At 43.3% G+C, this 18137-nt stretch overlaps 1 long non-coding RNA gene across 1 annotated transcript; it reads right to left on the bottom strand.

The window, feature by feature from the left end:
* Positions 1-1009: 1009 nt before the first annotated feature.
* LOC141407114 (uncharacterized) lies at positions 1010-4097 on the bottom strand. Its single transcript, XR_012414477.1, has 2 exons — positions 4038-4097; positions 1010-1986 (listed from the first exon to the last, which is right to left on the bottom strand). It is a non-coding gene; the product is annotated as an uncharacterized lncRNA (long non-coding RNA).
* Positions 4098-18137: the final 14040 nt, after the last annotated feature.

Genomic DNA, 18137 nt, shown 5'->3' with positions numbered 1-18137 from the left:
ATTGGAATGAACTCTGCTGTTAGCCACTGTGTGATGCTGGACTGTTCCATTCCAGCCTTTACCGCCTCTTCCAGGCCATTCCCCAGCTGCACTTGGATTCTCAGGCCAGGCACCGGTGGTCTCCTGTGAGGGTGGTGAGGGGGCTGGGTGGCTCGGGGAGGTCCGGGAGAGATGCGGGAGGAGTAGAGCTTGGGGCCTGCGGGGCCAGAGGACACCCTTACAAGACAGACTGGATCTCAGGCTCCCGAAGGAAGGAGACCTTGAGGGGTCTCCTGGTATTCCCCCGTCAAGGCTTGCTCAGGTGGTGTGCATGTTTGCATGGCGGCTGCCTCCAGACCCCGAAGCGCCTGTGGGTACCAACGCAAGTGGAAATGCCAGATGGAAAAGCTCTGTTACTCAGTGCTGTAGAGTTCAGCCAGCCTCCAGTCTGCAGGTTTACAGAGCTCTTTCGCCTGGCTGCTGCTGCTGCTGCATTCCTGCTTCTGCCTCCAGCTGTGACCACCTCCTGCCACTCCTGCTGTCGCTGCAGGTTCCTGCTCGCTCTGTCTCCAGGACACACTGCCTTCCCGGCAGCCTTCCCTCCTCAAGCCTCTTGGCCTTTGCAATCCTCTTACCTGGGTCACTGATGAGATCTCATTTGTGTAGATTTGAGTCACCCCCAGTGTAGACAAATGTCTGATGGAGTCTGGCCAAGGCTCTCCTGAGCCTTCACTGGGCCCTGCATCAGAACCCTGCCAAGGCTGTGGGGCAGGGGAAACTGAGACAAAGCCCTCAGGGCAAGCCAAGAGGGTGAGAGGTGGGGGGCATTTAGAGGGTTAGATACAGAGCACCCCTTTAAAAATACCAGCTACTGGTTTTTTATATTACATGTTCATTTTAGATAATCAAAACAGACTGCACACGCTCCCTCCTATGTGTTTACGCGTGGGTGGTGTATCCTACCACACGTCTTCCTCACATTTACACGTAATGTGCATAGATAAAACATTTACCACCAAAACCCATAGCGTTATGTACATATTTGTCTAGCTTTATATAACTTTACATAACATATGGATTTATATAACAGAAGCTTGCCCTCTTTCTGAAATAACACGGGATTTCAGGCTCCCTGATGAGACTTCTGTAGAGGTCAGTGTTTTGCCACCAGAGGTCTTTCAACCTCCATCTGTTCTCCCACCTACCCACATTCTGGCCCCTGGCAATTCACAGGGAATTGACACTAGGAAGTAGACGCCAGGGGCCATATTTCCTGGAGACCAGCCTGGTGGCCGATGTCATAGAGTGCGGTAGGACTGGGCCGGCCCTGCTCTGGGCCCATGACCTGCGTGTCTGACTTGGGTCCAGCTGTTCTTCCTGCCAGAGCTCTTCCTGTGAGGCGGGGGTAACACAACCTTCTGTGGTAGCTGTGGGATTAATCTGTGTGGCTGCATTGTGAGCAAAGTCTGGTGGAAAGCTCTGTCTCCACTGCTTTCCTTTTCCTGCTGTTCACCTTGGCTCCCTCGACACTTAATCCCCCCCACATGTGTCTGGAGTGAGCAGAGCGGGGGCAGTTGACAGAAAGGGGGCCGGGTAGTGCCAAGGCTGTTGCTTTCCCCCACTGCCTCCCTTGGCTAACGTGAAGTCTGACTCTTTATACCAGAACTGGAAGACAGTGTGTCAGAATAGATTCAGTCACAGAGCAGGAAGCAGGATCCCAGCGCCTGATGGAGATGAGAGGTCGGTGGTGCAGGGCTGGCGTGGGGGTTCCCCCACCATCAGGGCCCAGATTCCTTCTTAGGTCTCAGTCTCATTCTTCTTAGCACGAGGCGTCCATACCAGGTGTCATTTCTTGGCTGCGGGAGCTCCAGCCAGCACACGTTTTACGTAGGAAGGAGGAGGAAGGAAGAAGGTAAAGGGTGGATGGCAGCTGCCTCCCCCTCTCCTGGAAGCTCACGGAGTGCTGGGTCAAAACTCCCTGGGTGGAACCGGAACACACAGGCACCCCTGTCAGCAAAAAGAGGCTGGAAACAGTATTTCTGAAGCTGAATCAAATTAAGATTCCTGTTACTAAGGAAAAAGGGAGTGATTGTATGGGCAACTACAGGGACCACCACCATACACGGTGCCTGGAAGACCAAGCCTGTGACAGTGACCAGGGATTTGGAGAAGGCAGGGTGATGGAGACCTTTAGGGGACTGCATTAGGAACCCTGACCTGGAGAGGGACAGAATCAAACCTGCAGGCCCCTAACCCTAGTGGGTTGTTTGAGAAACCTGTCCCGTGCCAGGGGGCTGAGCCTTCTGAGTCATGAATGAAAACTGAAATTCCTGAAGGCCACACACAACCCCGCTACACCCTTCCTGGTTCAGCCACCAGGGAACAGGAGAGGGGAAGGGGGGGCAAGCCTCATTCTTTTTTTTTTTTTTGACACGGAGTCTCACTCTGTCACCCAGGCTGGAGTGCAGTGGCACGATCTTAGCTCACTGCAAGTGCTGCCTCCCGCATTCATGCCATTCTCCTGCCTCAGCCTCCCGAGTAGCTGGGACTACGGGCGCCTACCACCACGCCCGGCTAATTTTTTGTATTTTTAGTAGAGACGGGGTTTCACCGTATTAGCCAGGATGGTCTGGATCTCCTGACCTCGTGATCCGCCCACCTCGGCCTCCCAAAATGCTGGGATTACAGGCGTGAGCCACCACGCCCAGCCTGTTTTTCGTATTTTTTAGTAGAGACGTGGTTTCACTGTGTTAGCCAGGATGGTCTCGATCTGCTGACCTTGTGATCCACCTGCCTCAGCCTCCCAAAGTGCTGGGATTACAGGTGAGCCACCGCGCCCGGCGCAATCCTCATTCTTTATAGAATAAAAGCAGTCTGCAGACGGCCTTCGCTCACGTTCCACTCACTGCAATGTGGTCTAGCTGCCTTCCCTGCAGGAGGTGGGTTGCACCCTCAGTGCAGCAGCCCTGCATCTAGTCAAAACATCTCAGCACAGCTGTAAGAAGAGGAAGATGGCTAGAGACAGGCAACCTTCCCTGCACGGACAATGTGGCAAGTCTGTCAAAAGCCTCCTTTGGAAATACTGTCAAAGTTTTTATTTGGGAAAAGGGCAAAACCTTTCAGGATTAGGAGTAGGTGAGTGGCGATCAGGCCTCACCCTTCACCGAGGGCCTTCCCTGAGGAGGGGCCTGCAGGATGCTGGCAGCGGAATGGGGCTGTGTGGCTCCTAGGTTAGGTCATGACAGGAGACGGCCTCTTCCTGATTCTTGCTAGAACAGGCACACCTGGGGCCTTGAGCTCCAGGGAGCTCATGGGAGACATCTGGCTACTCTGAGCTCCTTGCTGGAGAGGCCTGGGGAGTGGCCCACAGCTACCGTCGCCCACAGGGGCTGAGGACGTCCCCGGCCAGCATCTAACACCACCACATGGGACACCCCAAGCAACTACTGCCCAGCCGAGGGCTGCCTGAATTTCTGACTCACAAATGGTGGGCAATGTGAAATGAGTATTTTAAGCTGCTGAGTTCTGTGGGAACAACAGTAGAAACCAGAACTCTCGGATACTGTGTTCTGTCCTTGAAACGGTGGAAGATTTTATGTGACCAGAATGGAATGTTTGAACAAATATTTTGAGAATAGAATTTTAAAACATTTACTCATCAACACCCGAGGGTGAGGAAGTCTCATCTAGGAGACTGGTTCTGGTATTTACGCGGACGTTCTTGAATTAAAGGATGGGAATATTTTTTCCTTCCAAACCTTTTTTTTTCAATTTTATATTCTGTTTTTCAAGTTTTTGTTATGAAAACATTCAAACCCACAGGGGAGTTGAAAGACTAACACAAAGAAGAACCATATTCCTTCCACTGAGATGATCCGACAAGTAATGTTTTGCCACATGGCAAATATATACCGTATAATTTTCTGTACCACTTGATAGGAAGGTAAAGAATGAATATTGTTTTTTAAAGAACTTTTTTCTTATATAAGTAATATGTGCTTATTGTGTAACTACCTAAAAACATTGAAAAATAAAAGGAAAATAGCGTTCATACATACCCGCACTGCCCGGATTAACTCTGGTTCTCGGCTCGCTGAGCAGGCGTCGGGCCTGGTCTCGGTCTTCGCCGGGCAGGGGCGCCCTCTGCTGGCGGCCGGAGTCCGCCGCCTCCGCAGGAACCAATGAATCAAGACGGTGGTTTCGGAAACGGCGGAACAGAGTCTGACGGCCTCGTACCCGGGTTTTTAAAACCAAAATCCGGCCGGGCGCGGTGGCTCACGCCTGTCATCCCAGCTCTTTGGGAGGCCGAGACGGGCGGATCACGAGGTCAGGAGATGGCGACCATCCTGGCTAACACGGTGACACCCCGTCTCTACTAAAAATACAAAAAACTAGCCAGGCGCGGTGGCGGCGCCTGTGGTCCCAGCTCCTCGGGAGGCTGAGGCAGGAGAATGGCGGGAACCCGGGGGGCGGAGCTTGCAGGGAGCCAAGATGGCGCCACTCACTCCAGCCTGGGCCACAGAGCGAGACTCTGTCTCAAAGAAAAAAAAAAAAAATCAAAATCTTGGGCGAGGCCTCACCTGAACCAGCAAGTGTGACCTCCCTGTCCTTGTCCCGTTGCTCCCTTGAATTGGAGCCTGCCCCGATGCCCGCCTGGCTCCAGGTCAAGCCCTAGCAGTTCTCCACCCCAGTTAGACAGCATGGAACGTGGAGTTCCAACTCCTCCTCCCTCAGAACTGGTGCCCCTGATTCTCCCTAAATTCTCCTTCGTCCTTCAGTTCATCTTTCTTGTGCTTTTGCTCCAATCACATAGTTGGGAGAAAGCGCTCCTCAAACCATGTTTTCTCTCAGCTCTCACACCGCAAGGATCATCCACACAGAAGAAAACTTCTGTGACCAAATGTGTGGGGATCTCTCCCCACCTCCACGCAATGGAAGTCAGCCAGGTGTCCTCCAATTCAGCTCCAACCTGTCTACCCGGGGACAGTACCAGATCCCACAGGTTAGGCCTCCATCCCCAAGACTCATCCTTGCCTCCTACCCCACCAGTCGAAAGTCGGGGCCTCCAGAACTTCTGACTAACTGGGTTCAAGCTGGGGTTCCCACAACCCCCTCTTTGAGTTTGATTAATTTTGGGGGGGCGGTGCTCACAGAGAATCAGTTTACTAAGAAGGATATTTTAAAGGAGACAGATAATTAGCCAGACGAAGAAGTACGTAGGGTGACGTCTGGAAGCACAGGAGCTTCTGGGGCCGTGGAGCTGGGGTGCACCACCCTCCTGGCGCGTGGATGAGGTCTTCACCCTCCTGTCGTCTTCCATGTGTTCAGCTATCTGGAGATTCTTCAAACCCAGTCCCCTTGGTTTTTTATGGAAGCTTCATGACATTGGCATTCCCTCCCCCAGGGTATAGGCTGGGACCCTCTCACAGGGGTCTTCGAGTCCTGCCTTGGGGCAGCGGAAGGTCAGAGTCCTGCCCCTGAGGCCTCACACACCCAACACTGTAACAAAAGATGGTAACAAGGGCTGTGGGAATTATGAGCCAGGAACCCTGGGTTGAAAACCAATACATAAACCAATATATATACACATATTGTGAAAAGAAAATACAACTTGGGACCTCAAAATCACTAAGCCGAAGGGAAAAATCAAGCTGGGAACTGTGTCACACAAACCTGCCTCCCATTCACAAATAAGAAGGCTACATACCTCCCTCACAATTTGCCCTTGTAGGCAAGATGTTTACCCTAAAAGAGTTCTGTTGAATTTCACCCTGACCATGTAAATTGATAGCTTGTCTTCACAGTGATGGGGCAAAGGAAAGGACTCCCTCATTTCTTTGCTCACCTGAGACAAATGCATATCTGATTGCTTCCTCTGCCCTACTTTATCTTATGTAAAAGTGCAGATTCACCCAGCTAGCTGAATGTCTAAGTGACTATTCCTTTACCTCCCTTACATGTGAAGGGCCAATCAAAGGCTCAGAAGAATGCAACCTCTTGCCTTTTATCTACCCACACCTTTTAAAAACGTCTTTGTCTTTCTGCAATACCTGCCCTTTTTCCTTTAAACATTGAAGCCCTCACTATCATCTTTAGAGAAAGACACAGACTTGTATCCTGGGTGTGTGTCCTTAACATGGGCAAAGTAAACTTCTACATTGACTGAGCTCTGTCTCAGATCCTTTTTGGTTTACAATTGGTAACCACGAAGGGATTCTGAATGGAGCTACCCCTGGCCTTTGACAAATCTCCTGAGGGTCAAATCTCCTGCGGGTACTTGGTACCAGCTTGGGCTATCTTTATTGGTCAAATCAGTCTTTATTGCTCAAATCAGTTGGACAATTTGCTGAAGCCTGGGAGCTCCCCCTCGAAAGAATCCCTGATATTCCAAAAGCTGGTTGGGGTTTACGGTTTATTTGGCTGTGCAACTCTTTTTCTGGAGTTTTCTTCACTTTCAACAAGAAGGGAGAGTTTTCCTGCTTCCATGATGACGGAGTGCAGGCAACTCCTTTCTGAAATTTCAGCCCACTTCCAACAGGGAAAGCAAGTTTGCGTCTTTTCCTGCTTCTAGGATGGTAGAGCACGGTTTTTAGCCTGATCTCATTCCTAGGTAAGTAGCTGAATGGGGGTTTTGTCTTGGAAATTCTCCTTAATCACTAAAGTTAAGATGAACAACCAGTTGGTCTTAATTCCTCCTTACCATTAGAGTGCTCAGCAATAATATAAATTGTGTGATCATTTATTTGTTTTAACTGTTTTTTAAAAATTTGTTAGTTTCTGTTTCTGTTATTTCGGTCTTTTTCCCTTTAGGTTTGACCAACTCTACCCGACTTGATCAAATCCAAAGAAAAGTTCCGAATTATGGGGAACAAGGCCCCTGGATTGGCTGAATTCCCTCAGCTGAAATAAAGGAAGAAGAAAAAATGGCCAGCAACAAGGAATATGGGAGTTATGAACAAGCAACCGTGGACGAAAACCAGTACACGCATCTCTTTATCGTAACACCACACGCGCCTTGTCCTGTTGTACTTTCCACCTCCTGGGGTCTCCAGTGCGTTTCATTTCACTCCTGCTCTTTTTTCAACCTATCAATTTACGCCTCATTGCAAATAGCATATTCAAGTATCCACGTTTGTATAAGGAAGCCTCTATCAGTTCTTTTCTTTTTCTTTTCTTTTCTTTTTCTTTTTTTTTCTTTTTTCTTTTTTGAGATGGAGTCTGGCTCTGTCCCACAGGCTGGAGTGCAGGTGGTATGATCTCAGCTCACTGCCACTTCCACCTCCCGGGTTCAAACGATTCTCCTGCCTCAGCTTCCTGAATAGCTGGGATTACAAGCATATGCCACCAAGACCGGCTAATTTTTGTATTTTTAGTAGAGATGGGGTTTCACTATGTTGGCCAGGCTGGTCTCAAACTCCTGACCTCAGGTGATCCGCCCACCTTGGCTTCCTTAAGTGCTGAGATTACAGGTGTGAGCCACCACACCCGGCCTATTATTTTCATAAAAAGGATATACTTTGTTTCTCCTTCACAAAATTTGGGATAATGACAAAGATCCCAGTCATCTCTCTCTCTCTCTCTCTCTCTCTCTCTCTCTCTCATTTTCTTTTTTTAGACAGTGTCCTGCTCTGTCACCCAGGCTGGAGTGCAGTGGCACAATCTCGGCTCACTGCAGCCTCAAACTCTCGGGCTCGAATGATTCTCCCACCTCAGCTTCCTGAGTAGCTGGGACCACAGGTGCATACCACCGTGCCTGGCTAATTTTTAAAAAAACTTGTAGAGACCAGGTCTCGCTGTGTTGCTCAAGTTATTCATTTATGAATAGGGCCCAGGCCCTCTTGCCTGGCTGTCAAAGTAAAGAGATACTTTAGGGGTTGTTAAAAAAAAAAAAAAAAAAAAAAAAGGACTTGTACCTCAATGGAAAACAGCATTGTCTAAAGGACAGCCCTCCAGTGCATCAGATTCGAGTCTTTCTTTGTCTTTTACAACCATTCATGTTTTCAGTAATTGATAGCAATGCAAGATGTTCCCACAGACAATAGACGTGCAGATTCTGTCCTGTTGAGTAGGGATCCTTGATTTCCCGCCCCCTATGGAACACTCAGTTTATCTCCATTTATACGTTCATTTCAATATCTGTGATCTATAGATACATCTGTTCTTCAGGTTGTAGTGCCTGCCTGATTCCCTCATTAATGAGTAAAATAAAATCTTTAACATGTGTTTATTTAAAAAAAGATTTAAAAAGTCAAGGGAACCCAACAATGTGAATACACTTAACAAACGCTGAAGTGTACACTTAAAATGTTTAGGACGGCCAGTTGTATGTTTATTTTACCACAACTTAGAAAAAGGACAGAAGTCATAGTACCTTCCTTTCAATAAAGCCAAAACAGAACAAGAAATTATTGAAATAAAATAAGTAGAAATTACACAAGAATAGTTAGCCTTTAAAAAAGCAATGTAACATCTTGGAAATAAAATATATCCTTTTTGAAACAATAACGCAATATGAGAAAAAAACTATTGATGGGATTGTTCAAAGACTGCATTAAACATTGAGCTGATAAATAATGAGGGCTCCCAGAATACACAGCAGAGAGATCAAGGAACAGCGAGAAAGAGAAGAGCCGACTGCTGGGGCGGTGGCTCACCCCCCTGTAATCTCAGCACTTTGGGAGGCCGAGGCGGGAGGATCCCTTGAGCCGAGGAGTTAGAGACCAGCCTGGGCAGCATAGTGAGACCTCGTCCTTACAAAAAGAAGATCAGATAAGAGATGTACAGATAGGCTGAGAGGTTCTGACAGCTTCCAACAGGAATTCCGGAAAAAGGGAATTGTAGGGACAGTAAAAAGGCAACGTTAGAAAGAAAACTGCTGTAAATATCCCAAATCATTGAAAAGCAAGGCGACGATTCAACTGAGAGCAGACCTCTTATCAGGGACGCAGTTTCCGGAAGACATAGGAGGAAGAACCTGAAAAGGCTGGGCTATGTCGCCGCTTTGGAGGGGCCGCAGCCTTCAGAGCAGGTGCCACAGCCCCAGCTCCGCTGGATTCTCCCCAGGAGCCTCCCTGCCGCGCCCGTTCTTCCCAGCTCCCGCCTCCCTCCTGCTGCGCGAGGGTAGACTCCGAGCCCGGCTGCACCTGCGCGTGGAGAACCATTGCCGCTGGGCCTCCCCTACTCCGCTCTTCCCCACCTTGGTCAAGAAGCACACGCGCCTTTGGATGGTGGGATTGGATGCTGCTGTAGAAACGGAGGTCAGGAGGCAGAGTGGCCACCACGCCCACCGCTGTTTTTAACGTGGACACAGACCGTTAGTTTCACGGTGCCGGATGTTGGTGGTCAAGATAAAGTTAGGCTCTTCTGCAGGCGTCACTTCCAGACCAGGGTTTTTGTTTTTGTTTTTGTTTTTTTTGTTTTGGTGGTAGATAGCAATAACTGTGAAAAAACTCAGGAAGGATGAGAAAAAACTCAGGAAGAAGCAAATGCTCCAAGAAGGTGAGTGTGGAGATGCAGTGCTGCTACTTTTTGCAAACAGGATTTGCCGAACTCTATACTTAACATTACTAATCATTAAGAAATTGCAGATCGCAACCACAACGAGATATTACCTCATTCATGTTAGAATGGCTATTATCAAAAAGATTAAAAAATAAAAAATAGTGGCAAGAGTGTGGCGAAATGGGAATTCTTACGCACTGTTGGTGAGAAAGTAAAGTCGTACAGCCATTATGAATAACAATAGAAAGTTTCCTCAAAAAATTAAACAGAACAACCATGTGTTCCAGCAATCCTACACCTGGGTAATCATCCAAAGAAAATGAAATTAGTATGTCAAAGAGATACCTTCATTCCCAAGTTAATTGCATCACTATTCCCAGTAGCTGAGATATGGAATCAACCTGTGTCTATCAATGAATCAATGAATTTTTAAAATGTGGTATATACACACAATGGAAAACTAGTGAGCCATAAACATGATATCCTGTCATTTGTGACAACATGGATAAACTTGAAGAATGTTACATTAAATGAAATAAGCCAGGTACAGAAAAAAATACTGCTGGATCTCACTGATTTGTGGAATATAAAAAAAACTGATCTTATAAAAGTTTAGAGTAGAATAATGGTTACTAGATGCTGGGGAAAGCAGGGTGGAGAGGAGATTGTGAAGAGATTGGTCAACAGCTACACAATTACGATTACATAGGAAGAATAAGTTCTGGTCTATTGCACAGTAGGGTGACTATAGTTAACAGTATTGTATTGCATATTTTATTATAACTAGAAGAGAGGATTTCACAAAGAAATGATAAATGTTTGAGGTGATAGATACGTTAAATACCCTGAATGGATCATCACATAATGTATACATGCATTGAAACATCACATTCCCCTCCATAAATATGCACAGTTATTTTTTTCTTGTCTCCATTCTGTCATGTACTAGCCTCCAAGCAAGTGTTTGTTGAAAGCAGAGGTTCAATGGAAGCCCACAGTTGGAGTCACAAAAGTCAACACCCGCAAAGCTTTATTAATTTTTTTTCTGTCCTCTTGCCTTTTGGTCTCAGATGTAGGTGCAGTTACAGAAGTGCATGGTAGAATACCTGATACGGTTTGGATGCATGTCCTTTTCAAATATCATGTTGAAATGTGATTCCCCAGTATTGAAGGTGGGGCCTAATGGAGGTGTTTGAGTCCTGTGGGTGGCCCTTCCTGTGGTAATGAGTTCACGGGACAGTTGGTGTTTAAACAGCCTGGCACCTCCTGCCTCTCTCTTTTGCTCCCTCTCTCCTCATGTGACATGCTGGCTCCCACTTCACCTTCTGCTATGAGTAAACGCTTCTGGAGGCCTCACCGGAAGGTGAGCAGATGCTGGTGCCCTGCCTGTTCAGCCTGCAGTACCATGAGCCAAATAAACGCCCCCCCCCCTTTTTTTTTTAAATAAATTACCCAGTCTCAGGTATTCCTTTATAACGATGCAAAATGGACGAACATAGTGTGAAAGCCAAAGTACAACATTTCTGGCTACAGGACTTAAAAAGAAGAGCCCCAGGAAGCTAGATAGTACTGAGGAGATGGGGGGTGTGGAGAGAGAGAGAGAGAGAGAGAGAGAGAGAGAGAGAGATTGACAGAGAGAGGGAGGATATGGTAAGTTATCCCGTAAACTATTCATGAACTCCTGGGTTCACCTTGAGCTACACATACATGGATCGGAACCTAATCAGTATATAGAAGACTTTTGTTGCTCAACAAACAGAAAGCATGCACAGGTCCCAGACTGACCACTGATGGTACACATATGAAAAAGATCAGAATAGTTATACAAAGGTCTTGAAAACTGACATTGGAACCACAAGCCACAGAAGGTAAGCTGGAATTTGTGGCTTGAAATGAACTAGGTCAATTGCTTGTGTGAACCCCCCAAATTTGAGACAGATCTCAGTTAATTTAGAAAGTTTATTTTGTCAAGGTGGAGGATGTGCCCATGACACAGCCTTAGGAGGTCCTGACGACACGTGCCCAGGGTGGTTGGGGCACAGCTTGGTTTTATACAATTTAGGGAGACATGAGATATCAATCAATATATGTAAGAAGTATATTGGTTCTATCTAGAAAGGCGGGGACAACTCGAAGCAGGGAGGGAACTTCCAGGTCACAGGTAGGTGAGAGACAAATAGTTGCAGTCTTTTGAGTTTCTGATGAGCCTCTCCAAAGGAGGCCATCAGAATATGCATCTGTCTCAGTGAGCAGAGGGATGACTTTGAAAGAATGGGAGGCAGATTTGCCCTGAGAAGCTCCCAGCTTAAATTTTTCCTTTAGCTCAGTGATTTTGGGGGCTCAAGATATTTTCCTTTCACACTTGATAAGGCAAAAATGTTAATATTATCTGTAGACCCATGATCTCATAACATAATATTCAAAATATTCAAGAAACAATCCAAAATTACTTCAGATGCAAGGAACCAGGAACATCTCAGTCCACATGGGGAAAGACAATCAATGGATACTAATGCCAAGATTTCAAACTACATGACAAAGAATTTAAAGCAGCTACTATAAAAATATTCAATAAGCAATCATGACCAATTTTGAAATGAATGTAAAATATAGAAGTCCAAAAAAAAAAAAAAAAAAAAAAAAAAACCAGAAGATGTCATGAGCCAAATAGAAATTTTAGAAGTGAAAAATATAACAAATTAAAAAAAAGTCCTCACAGATAGACAAAAAGGCAGCATGGATATGATGGAGGAAAAAATCAGTTCACTTGAAAATAGATCAATAAAAGTTATCTAATCTGAACAAGACAGAAGAGATAGATTTTAAAAATAAAGCTGGCCAGGCACAGTGGCTCATGCCTCTAATCCCAGCACTTTGAGAGGCTAATGAGGGCAGATCATGAGGTCAGGAGATTGAAACCATGCTGGCTAACATGGTGAAACCCTGTCTCTACTATAATACAAAAAATTAGCCAGGCGTGATGGTGGGCACCTGTAGTCCCAGCTACTCAGGAGACTGAGGCAGGACAATGACGGAAGGCAGAGGCAGAACCCGGGAGGCAGAGCTTGCAGTGAGCCGAGATAGTGCCACCGAACTCCAGCCTGGGCGACAGAGCAAGACTCCACCTCAAAAAAAAAAAAAATTTAAATTTAAAAAAAGCCAGAAGGATATGTAGAATAATAATAAGGATCCATTATTTATGTTGTCAGATACCTAGAAAGAGAAGAGAAAGAGTATAATGCTGAAAAAATACATGAAGACATAATGCCTGAAAATTTCCCAAGTTTGGCAAACAATGTAAGCCTGTACATTCAAGAAGCTCTGTGATCTCCAAACATGATAAACCCCTGAAAGCCCATACCTTGAGCACATCATAGTCAAATTTTTGAAAACTAAAGACAGAAAAAAAATTGAAAGCACCAAGAGAAAAAAATGGAGTCTTACCTATAAGGAAACAATGATTTAAATGACTGTGAATTTCTCATCAGAAATTATAGAGACTAGAAAACAGTGGAACAACATTTGCAAAGTACTGAAAGAAAATAACTGCTAACCCAGAATACTATAACCAGTGAAAACATTTTTCAGTAATAAGGGCAAAATGAAGACATTCTCAGTTGGAGGAAATCTTAGAGTGTTTACATGTAGCAGACCTACTATAGAAGAATTGCTAAAATAAGTTCTCCAGACAGAGGGGAAATAATGCTAGAAAACTTAGAACTTCAAAAATGCAGGAAGAGCGATGGAAATACTAAATATCTTGATAAATATAATAGACTATCATCTCCTCTTGAGCTCTTTAAAATATATTTTACAATTGAAAACAAAAAATATAACATTGTTTGATGAGGTTTTCAATGTATAGTTGATTCTCATTATTCATGATTATTATGTTCACTGAATTAGTGAATATTGAACCACTGCTCCTAGATTTTATACAAATATACACACATATATATCTAGTAATATATATATATGTCACATAGATTGTAATCTTAAAAGCTAACAATAATTCATTTTAATAGATTTAATTTTCTTTATTTTACAAAAGAGAAAAAGGTTCAAGAGTGTTAAGTGACTTGCCTGAGGTTGCCACACTGACAGACTTCCAAAGCTGTAGTTCAAGTCTCATTCAACTGGCCCCAGATTTGGAGCTTCTTCTACTACATATCACTGTTGCCTGTCATCTCAAATCTCTGTTCATTTCTTTATGAAACCTGAAACAAGAAGAAAAAACATGACCTTGTTTACCATTAGCTAGGAATGTGCACTTTGTATGACTCAAATATTTTTCTACTCTGCCCATGTCCTGTGAATGACTTGCAAAAAAGCACTGTGAATATTGATTTTGGGGTTATAAATAATTCTAGTTAGTAGGCAAATTCACAAATACAAAATCTGCAAATAATAGAGATTGACTGTATATAGAAGTAACATGTAAGACAACTATGACATAAAGAGAAAATAGGAAAGGAACCTTTATGATGGTAAGGCTTCTATTTTCCACTTGAAATGGTAACATATTGATTCTTTTTTCCTTTAAGAAGGGTCTTGCTCTGTTGCCCTGGCGAGAGTGCAGTGGTGTGATCTAGGCTCACTGAAGCCTCAACCTCCTGGGCTCAAGCAGTCCTCCCACCTTGGCCTCCCAAGTAGCTGGGACTATGGGCATGTGCCACCATGCCTGGCTAATTTTTTTTTTTGTAGAGATGGGGTTTCACCTTGTTGCCCAGGCCAGTCAAATTTCGGAGTTCAATTGATCCACCCACCTCGGCTTCCTAAAGTGCTGGGATTACAGGTATGCACCACTGTGCCTGAAATATTGATTCTAAGCAGACTGTGAAAACTTAAGTGTGTATACTGTAATCCCTAGAACAACCGCAAAAAATGCAAATTAATACACAATAGATAAATATTGTGTTAAAATCACAATAGATAAATTAAAGTGGAATATTAAAATTGTTCAATTAACCCAAAGGAAGGCAGGAGAGGGAAAACAGAGGAAGAAAAACAAATGGATCAATGAAAACAAATAATAATATAGTAGCTACAAATCCAAATGTGAATAATCATATTAAGTGTAGATAGTCTAAACACATGAAGTAAAAGACAGATATTGTTAGGCTAATTTAAAAAACATTATCCAACTGTATTTAAATAAACTCATTTCATATATATAGTTAGCTTAAAATTAAAAAATGACAAAATAAATAAACAAAAATAGTAGCATTTCTATATACCAACATTAAACAATCAGAAAAAATTTTAAAATGTAATCCCATTTACAACAGCCACAAATAAAATTAAATGCCCAGGAATTAACCAAATAAGTTAAAGATGTATATAGTGAAAACTATAAAACCTGATGAAGGAAATTGAAAAGGACATCAAAAAATGAAAAAATTTCATGTTCATAGATTAGAAGATTAATATTGTTAAATTGTCCATATTCCCTAAAGCAACCTACAGATTCAATGCAATCTGTATCAAAATATTGATGGCATTTCTAAAGAAATAGAAAAAAAAAATACTAAATGTTACGTGGAACAACAAAAAACCCAGAATAGCTAAAGCTCAACCTATTCTGAGCAAAAAGAACAAAACTGCAGGAATCACATTACCTGACTTCAAATTATACTATAGAGCTATAATAATCAAAACAGCATGGTACTGGCATAAAAACAGACACATAGACCAGTGGAACAGACTAGAGAACCCAGAAACAAATTCACATGCCTACAGGGAACTCATTTTTGACAAATGTGCCAGGGACATATATGGGAGAAAAGGTGGTATTTTCAATAAATCACACTTGGAAAACTGGATATCCATATGCAGAAAAATGAAGTTAAATCCCTATCTCTCATCATATACAAAAATCGAATCAAAATGGATTAAAGACTTAAATCTAAGACCTCAAACTATGAGACTACTACAAGAAAACATTGGGGAAACTCTACAGGACATTAGTCTGGGCAAAAATTTCATGAGCAATACCTCACAAGCACAGGCAACCAAGGCAGAAAAGGACAAAAAGAGACCACATCAAGTTAAAACACTTCTGCACAGCAAAAGAAACCATCAATAAAGGGACAACACACAGACTGCAAGCTACCCATCGGACAAGGGATTAATAACCACAATATATAAGGAGCTCAAACAACTCTATAGGAAAAAATCGAATAATCCAGTCAAAAAGTGGGCAAAAGATTTGAATAGACATTTCTCAAAAGAAGACACACAGGCTGGGTGCAGTGGCTCATGCCTGTAATCTCAGCACTTTGGGAGGCCGAGGTGGGTGGATCACCTGAGGTCAAGAGTTAGAGACCAGCCTGGCCAACATGGTGAAACCTCGTCTCTACAGAAAACACAAAAATTATCCAGGCATAGTGGCACATGCCTGTAATCCCAGCTACTTGGGAGGGTGAGACAGGAGAATCACTTGCACCCGGGAGGTGGAGGTTGCAGTGGGCCGAGATTGCACCACTGCACTCTAGCCTGAGGGACAGGGCAAGACTCCATTTCAAAAAAAAAAAAGACGCACAAATGGCCAACAGGCATACATAAAGGTGCTCAACGTCATTGATCATCAGAGAAATGCAAATCAAAGCTACAGTAAGATACCATCTCACCCCAGTTAAAGTGGCTTATATCCAAAAGACAGGCAATAACAAATGCTGGCAATAATGTGGAGAAAAGAGAACTCTTATACACTGTCGTTAGGAATGTAAATTAGTATAACTACTATTGAAAACAGTTTGGAGGTTCCTCAAAAAACTAAAAATAGTGCTACCATATGATCCAGCAATCCCACTATCGAATATATACCCCAAAGAAAGGAAATCAGTATATCAAAGAGATATCTGCACTCCTATGTTTATTGCAGCACTGTTCACAATAGCTAAGATTTGGAAGCAACCTAAGTGTCCATCAACAGGTGAATGGATAAAGACAATGTGGTATATATACACAACGGGGTATTATTCAGCCATAAAAAAGAATGAAATTCAGTCATTTGCAACAACATGGATGGAACTAGAGATGATTATGTTAAGTGAAATAAGCCAGGCACAGAAAGACAAACATTACATGTTCTTGCTTACTTGTGGGATCTAAAAAATCAAAACAACTGGACTCATGGATGTAGGGAGTAATAGGATCATTACCAGAGGGTGGGAAGGGTCATGGGCAGCTGAGGGGAGGTGGGTAAGTTTAATAGGTATAAAAAATAGAAAGGGTGAATAAGACCTACTATTTGATAGCACAGTAGGGTGACTACTGTCAATAATAACTTAATTGCACATCAGAAAATAACTAAAAAAATGTAATTGGATTGTTTGTAACACAAAAGATTAATGCTTGAAGGGATAGATATCCCATTCTCCATGATGTGATTATTATGCATTGCACGCCTGTGTGAAGACATCTCATGTACCCCATAAATATATACACCTACTATGTACCTATAAAATTAAAAATAAAAAAGATGAAAATTATATACCTTGTAAACACTAATAAAAGAAAAGGTGGAGTGGCTACTGTAATATCTAACAAAATGAACTTTATTTATTTTTCTTTTTCAAAAACTTTTATTTTAAGTTCTTGGGTACATGTGCAGGTTTGTTACATGGGTAAGCTCGTGTCATGGGGGTTTGTTGTATAGATTATTTAATTACCCAGGTATTAAGTCTAGTACCCATTAGTTATTTTTCCTGATCTTCTCCCTCCTCCCACCCTCCACCCTCAGATAGGCCCCAGTGTGTGTTGTTCCTATCTATGTGTTCATGTGTTCTCATCATTTAGCTCCCATCCCTTATAAGTGACAACATGCAGTATTTGGTTTTCTGTTCCTGTATTAGTTTGCTAAGGATAATGGCCTCCAGCTCCATCCATGCCCCTGAAAAGGACATGATCTCATCTTTTTTGTGGCTACATAGTATTCCATGGTATACATGTACCACATTTTCTTTATCCAGTCTATTGTTGATGAGCATTTAGGCTGATTCCATGTCTTTGCTGCTGTGAATAGTGCTGCAATAAATATACACGTGCATGTGTCTGTATAATAAAACAATTTCTATTCCTTTGGGTATATACCCAGTAATGGGATTGCTGGGTTGAATGGTATTGCTGTATTCAATTCTTTGAGGAATTGCCACACTGTCTTCCACAATGGTTGAACTAACTTACACTTCCACCAACAGTGTAAAAGCATTCCTTTTTCTACCCAGCCTCACCAGCATCTGTTATTTTTTGACTTTTTAATAGTAGCCATTCTGACTGGTGTGAGATGGTATCTCATCATGGTTTTGATTCGCATTTCTTTAATGATCAGTGATGTTGAGCTTTTTTTTTTCATATGCTTGTTGGCCGCATGTATGTTTTCTTTAAAGGAGTGCCTGTTCAAGTTTTTTGCCCACTTTTTAAAGGGGTTGTTTTTTCTTGAAGTTTGTTTAAGTTCCTTATATTAATAGATGCTGGATATTAGATCTTTGTCAAATGCATAGTCTGCAAAGACTTTCTCCCATTCTGTAGGTTGTCTGTTTACTATGTTGATAGTTTCTTTTGCTGTGAAGAATCTCTTTAGTTTAATTAGATCCCATTTGTTAATTTTTGCTTTTGTTGCAGTTGCTTTTGGTATCTTCGTCAAGAAATCTTTG

The sequence above is a fragment of the Macaca fascicularis genome, chromosome 6 (genome assembly GCF_037993035.2).
Source record: "Macaca fascicularis isolate 582-1 chromosome 6, T2T-MFA8v1.1".
NCBI classification, from domain to species: domain Eukaryota; kingdom Metazoa; phylum Chordata; class Mammalia; order Primates; family Cercopithecidae; genus Macaca; species Macaca fascicularis.
Note: the sequence above shows the minus strand (reverse complement) of the source record. Positions and strands in the feature narration are given on the sequence as shown.